Source organism: Symsagittifera roscoffensis, chromosome 1 (genome assembly GCF_963678635.1).
Source record: "Symsagittifera roscoffensis chromosome 1, txSymRosc1.1, whole genome shotgun sequence".
Taxonomy (NCBI): domain Eukaryota; kingdom Metazoa; phylum Xenacoelomorpha; order Acoela; family Convolutidae; genus Symsagittifera; species Symsagittifera roscoffensis.
In genome coordinates this window covers 4,731,450-4,737,470 of record NC_087062.1, presented here as the reverse complement: position 1 = coordinate 4,737,470, position 6,021 = coordinate 4,731,450, and positions in this window count along the sequence as shown.

The window sequence follows — 6,021 nt, the reverse complement described above, 5'->3', positions numbered from 1 at the left end:
GAAAAATGTTTTTTAACGTATTTAATTGCGCGTTTCTTGGTAATCTGTAACCCGGGCATCTTGTAGCCGACCAACAACTTCTGTGATGCGAGCCCAGAAAACAAAAAATAATCAAACGCTGAAAAATGGTTTGAATTAAGACTCGCAGAAATTAAGCACTTGAACAAGAAGAAAAACTTAGAAACAAAGATGATGACCGTTTCTTCAGAAGCTGAATCCTTTGTTTCAGAGTGGAATGTCAGTGGATTATCCGCCGACCCCAAAAATTGGCCAGAATAATTCATCAAAAAGTTTTTAGTCGGAGCATTAATTGATAATTTGTCAAATTCTGTCTGAATATCTAATAAATTTAACAAGGATAGCCGATTAATGTGCAAGTAGCACAGAATGTTCCAACCATAGTCCTAAAAAAGCAAAAAAAAAGTTTTTTCAAATAAGCGTCGTTTTTTCCTGTGTGGTGTGATTAAAAGATCTGAACGAAAAAATAAACTTAGACAGATTCGACAGTCATAGCACAATAGGCCAATTGGAAAGATGTTTTTGTAAAAAAATGACTCGAAAAACGACCAAAATCGTATAGAGAAATTTATTAATTTTTTCTAATTAATTTGCGGAATTTTTTTGTTCGCAAAATGGCGCAAAAAACTCCCGAAATTACCTTTACTCCAGTAGAGCTGAGTTTTTACGGCTTAATTTAGGCTTAAATAAACTATTGTTATCCTCCACACTCGTTTTATTAGCTCGAAATTAGACCAAAAATCAAAAACATCGAAATTTTTAAATTTCGTTTAAATTACGACTGAAAGGGCTTTAATATGATATATCACTTGACCCATTCCGATGATTATATGTGGTACCTGATTTTGCGTGGAAAAAAAGAAAAAACTAAAACACCCAAATACAAAGTGTCTCCACATTTTTCAAATGGTCGGAACAAAAATTAAATTGACAAAAAAAATTTCTGTAGTGTCGAGAAACAAGGTCCAAATTTTTTGTTTCGAAACGAATTTACACACCAGGAAGTAGTATCTTTGGATGGTGCCACATTCAAAAATTTCCGTGGCTGAAGATTAATGTTCCAGATAATTGAGTCAGAATTGTACAAACAATTAAAATATATCTGGGCAAAGCATGCAATGGATCAATTGAGCAATCAAATCCTTGCCCCCCCTTCCACCCGTAATGACCAACTGAACTATCTTTTCCTAACAAAAACAATGAAACATTAACAAAGATACTCTCACCAAGTAACCATATAGTTGATGTTTTCATAGCTCGCAATCAATTGACCGAATAGAGTTTACTTTTCTATTTTAAGAGAAAAAACCGAACTTTTTTTGTGAAATTTTGTTTGTGGGCTACCATTGCCTCGAGGAAAACAAGTTACCAGGTTTGGTACTCTAACTTTGTATCTGGATACCGAAAACTAGTTTTCGCATTTTTTAATAATGCACTCAATAGTATTCAAAAACATAGGCGTACCAAATTTTTCAGTCTCCATTTGGCAGGGCTCTTGCCTCTTGCTGCTATCCAGTGCGGTTAACCATTGAGTTGCTCGTTTCAAAATGAAAACTTTCATTGAATTTTAACTCACACGAAACCAATATTTGGGCTGAAGCAGGTTAATATTTAGGGACCGGATGCCCCTACCCTCTCATTTGTTATCAGGTTAGAATTGCATCTAAAAATTGTAAATAAAGCATAAAATTTGATCTGACCTTGTTTTTCTTTATAACTCGTGCGTGAAAAAACAACAAAAACAACACCCGAACATTTGCTGTTTTGAGGTCGGAACAAAATTTGCTATTTACCGACTGTTCAGTTTAGCACTTTTTGCTATATAAAAATTTTATGCCAAAATTCGAAAAACATAACTTTTAAGAAAACTGACAGAACATCCGTTTTCTCAAAAAAAATTTCAGCTCAAGTAAAAATGTCTGAAGAGTCTGCTGCACTTCTTCTGAAACGTTTTAAATAACGTTAGATCAGAAAAATTTGCAGTAACATAGGCCTCCAACCATTGCTTGCTTATAGCGTATAGTAAAATGAATTTAAAAATTTGAAAAAACTTGAAATTAAATTTCTCAAACATTACAAAAAAGTGTTTGCAGAAAAACTGTAAAACTCTGTAATCTATGAACTCAACGAAGCACATTAGTCTACATAAAACGAAACGGAGCTTCGCATCTTTTGCAATGACACACAACCACATTGCAAGCTAGCAAACAAATGCAGACAAAATATAATTAATTAATAACTCGATAAATGTCCGTTAATCCGAAAACAAGATAATTGTCATGAAACATTTTGAGCTAAAAATTTCTGAAGTTTGAAAATTTTACCTTCCTTTTGCTCCTGAAACACACAATTTTTTTTCTTCAAAAATCTGTTTTTTTTTCGAACGACTAAAAAATTAGGTGTCTAAACTGATATAACACAAGCCGAAACCATTCATGCCGAATAAAAACAAAAAATAAGCGAAATCAGGGTTAATAATACAAAAAACAACAACAACGCTTTCCATCACAGTAAAAATTTTAACAGAAAAATACCATGCTATCGCAACTAGGCCGACAATCAAAAAGCCGACATTTTTTGAAGCGAAAAAAAAAGAGATGCCCTGACTGAATTTGAACCTACAATCTATGACACCCCAAGCGTAGACCTCTAGTTTATGTACGCTGAAAAACCGCAGGAATTTGAATTCATAACAAATCGAGCTATCTCATGATTCAAGTGATTTTGTTAAAAAAGTTAAAAACCTGAAAACTTTCTTAAAATTGAAAAGTCTGTATTCCGATTTGATAACGCTTTCTAATCGCAGGCGTAAAGATTTACTTCGAAATTTTGAGGATCAAGCTAATGGCATGCCTTAGTCTTCTTCTAAACAGTCCAACAGATTTTAAAATATCCAAATAAAAAAACTCCAAGGAATCTGCAGAAAAAGGTTATGCGAATAATCTGCCACCTTATATACTGCATAAACTGGTCGAAAATTTGATTTTAATTTCAATTTCAGTAAGCAAAACAGCGAAATTAAAATATTAGTAACAATAATATTTTCTCACTGGCCTTCACTTTTTTTTTACTGTTTTACTATTGAGCTGCGATGTCAATTAATTGTTCCAAAAAGAATTTAACTCCATGATGTTTAGATTGTGCCAGGCTTACCACGAATTTCGTTTCTTTTGCATAATTGCTCTCAGCCAAATTCTCGATAGTTTAATTGAAGACTTCTGGTTTTTAATCCTTATCGAAGCCCAGCAAAATCATTTAAATTCTTAGCTTATAGATTCTGAATCATCATTAAAAACAAACCATGATAGTACGAAATCTGCATTAGCAACCATGTTCAAATTTTTTGATTACTTTATCTTTCTGAAATATTTTGAAATAAAGCCATCAAAAAAATTTAAAAATAAGTTCTATTTGGCGTCTTTACTTTTTAACACCAACTTTTTCAACCCGATTTTGACTTCTTAGTTCAGATTAGAAAAATTGACAGCGGGCAATTAATGTTTTGAAGGATCCAGTTACTCAAATCGGTGTTGCAATTCGCTAAATACTCAACTCAATTGATTCCCAATTAGCCTGATCCCAATATCAATTCTTCTTGATATCAGACCAGGTAATGACACTGGAAAGATTAGGCGCTGCTTTGCAGTTGTGTTCGCTGGAAAACAAGGTAATCGGAACCTAATAGCGATAAAAATTCTAATTATTTCCTAGTGAGATTAACATTATTTGTCCAAAGTCAGTCCTTTAAGAGCACAGGTTTGAATTATAAATGACAGCTGGTCATTTTACACGTATAGCTGTCCCTGCTGATGATTTTCCAGCCAGATTTGAAACTTCCGCTGTTTTGATTTGCATTTTTATCTCTGTTCATAGTCGCTTGTTGAACAAACTAACTTTTCATAACCAAGTTTACTTATGACCTCAATTGAACAAACAACTGATAAAATTTTCACGCTGTTTATTTTTTAAAAATATCAAATCAAATCTATCATTTTTCAGCAGAAATTTAAGATTTTTTTTCAGGAAATGAAGTATATTGCCACAGGAAATCATAATCAGGGCGAGTCTTCACTCAAATATGATACAGTTTTGACTCGGTATCATAACTCGGTATCATAACTTGCCATTGAAAAGAAAGAAACTCGGGTTTAATTGTAAAATCAACCCTCAACCAGTCAAGGAAAGAACAAAAGAGGGCGTTAATTATATTGCGGGTAACGCCTTTTTAAGTTACAAGTTTTGCCCCTTAAAAACAACTTTATTTCATTTATTCACAATTCGGCAAATTTTATGGCAAGGGAAAATTTTATAGAACAAATACTATATTAATCTCAACAAGCCTTCATAAATTTTACAAAATAAATAGCTTTAGTATGGGTTCATAATGAATTATTTGTCTACAGATTCCATCACATTTTTGACTCCGAATCATATCGGCTAAAAATTAATGATTCAAGCAGCAATGTCAATCGAATCCACACAAACAAAAACAAAACTGCCCACTGGATATTGTGATCCACCGCAAAGCAAGTGGGTGCACCAAAAAAGTGAAAAATTATTCCATTAAAAACCTGTCAAAATACTTTGGGAAACAGGAAGCTGGACCTTCAAATTATTTTAAAAATAAATCCATTCAGTTGTTCAGTAGTGAGGCATCTACCTTTTATTAATCACCTAGCAATATATTTAGCAGCATTACTGTACTAACCAAAAGAAGGGCGGTTAGTACTTGAATAGATTGCACATGTGCGAATTAGTTAATGGATTAAGTGGAAAAGTGATCAGATTGCAGGGGGGTTGAGATCGGGTCTTAAGTACCCGGGGGAGGGTGTGGGCAAATGGGAAAATGGGATTTGGGGTCTGATCCAACGTCAAGTGCATACTTGCGAACTTATCTCAATTATTTGTTTACATTGTTGTAATGAATCAAATAGACTTCTTTTGTTAAACTTGTCAAAAGTTGATAATGCTTGTTTTCCATTATCATTATCTAATCCATTATCTCTTTATTTAATAATATGCCACACGTGACAATTTTGGCAACACTTTTTAACACAAATTGCGCAATTCTCAGCGACAAAAGACTCAAATCAAATCAAAAACGCAGAAGAGCGAAAGTAAAAAGAAAATTGGGTTGCGGGAGTCGAGCTAAGAGTTCTGGTCCCAAAAGAGACCTAAAAATCAAGAGTGGTTTTAGAGAAAAAAAAACAAATTGAACAATTGACAAAAAAGACTGAAATAAGTTGAGAAAAATCATTGAGAACACGCTTTGGGAATTAGCGGATGGGTCGATTGTGGGATCACTAAAAGAGAGACAAAAAATCACTTTGGGTAAGCCTTAAAAGTGACTTCAAATATACATAGATTTCAGTGATATATTAACAAAGATACTTTGTTTTCATACAAGAGAGAAAAATTTCCGGTAAATGACAATTTAACCAGCAAGTACTCGAGGGAAAACTTCAATTCGAATGAATTAACAAAATTAAAATTTGCTCATTTCCCAAAATTGCCGGTTGGGCGCTTGCCTTTGTTTCCCTACACGTAAATAAAGCTATACAACCGTGCAAGCAGCCGAAAAAGACTAAACGCCTAATTAACTGATTACAAGCCGAATTTACTACACTTAAGTTTTGTTGACTAATTTCAAGGCAAAAAAAATGAATTTTTAATGAAAAATTAAAAAATTTAATATGCCAAAAGAATAAAAATTTCTCCGAGAAAATCTGCAAGCCTCAAGAAAAATTTGATTTTCATAAAGCGTAGCAATAATGAAACTAAAAACAAATCTGAAAACAAAAACATTGTTTTTCTGGGTAAAAACTACAGAAAATTGACATTCTTTCTTGCAGGGAACCTGCAACAACTTCAGACGCTTACAAAAAAGCGACATTCGACAATAAACTTCTTCGGTTTATTGATGAGTTTGTTGAGAAGACAGAGGAGCTCAAAAAGACAAAGGAAAGAACATCTCTTTTGGCTTTTAATCAAAATACCCTCAAT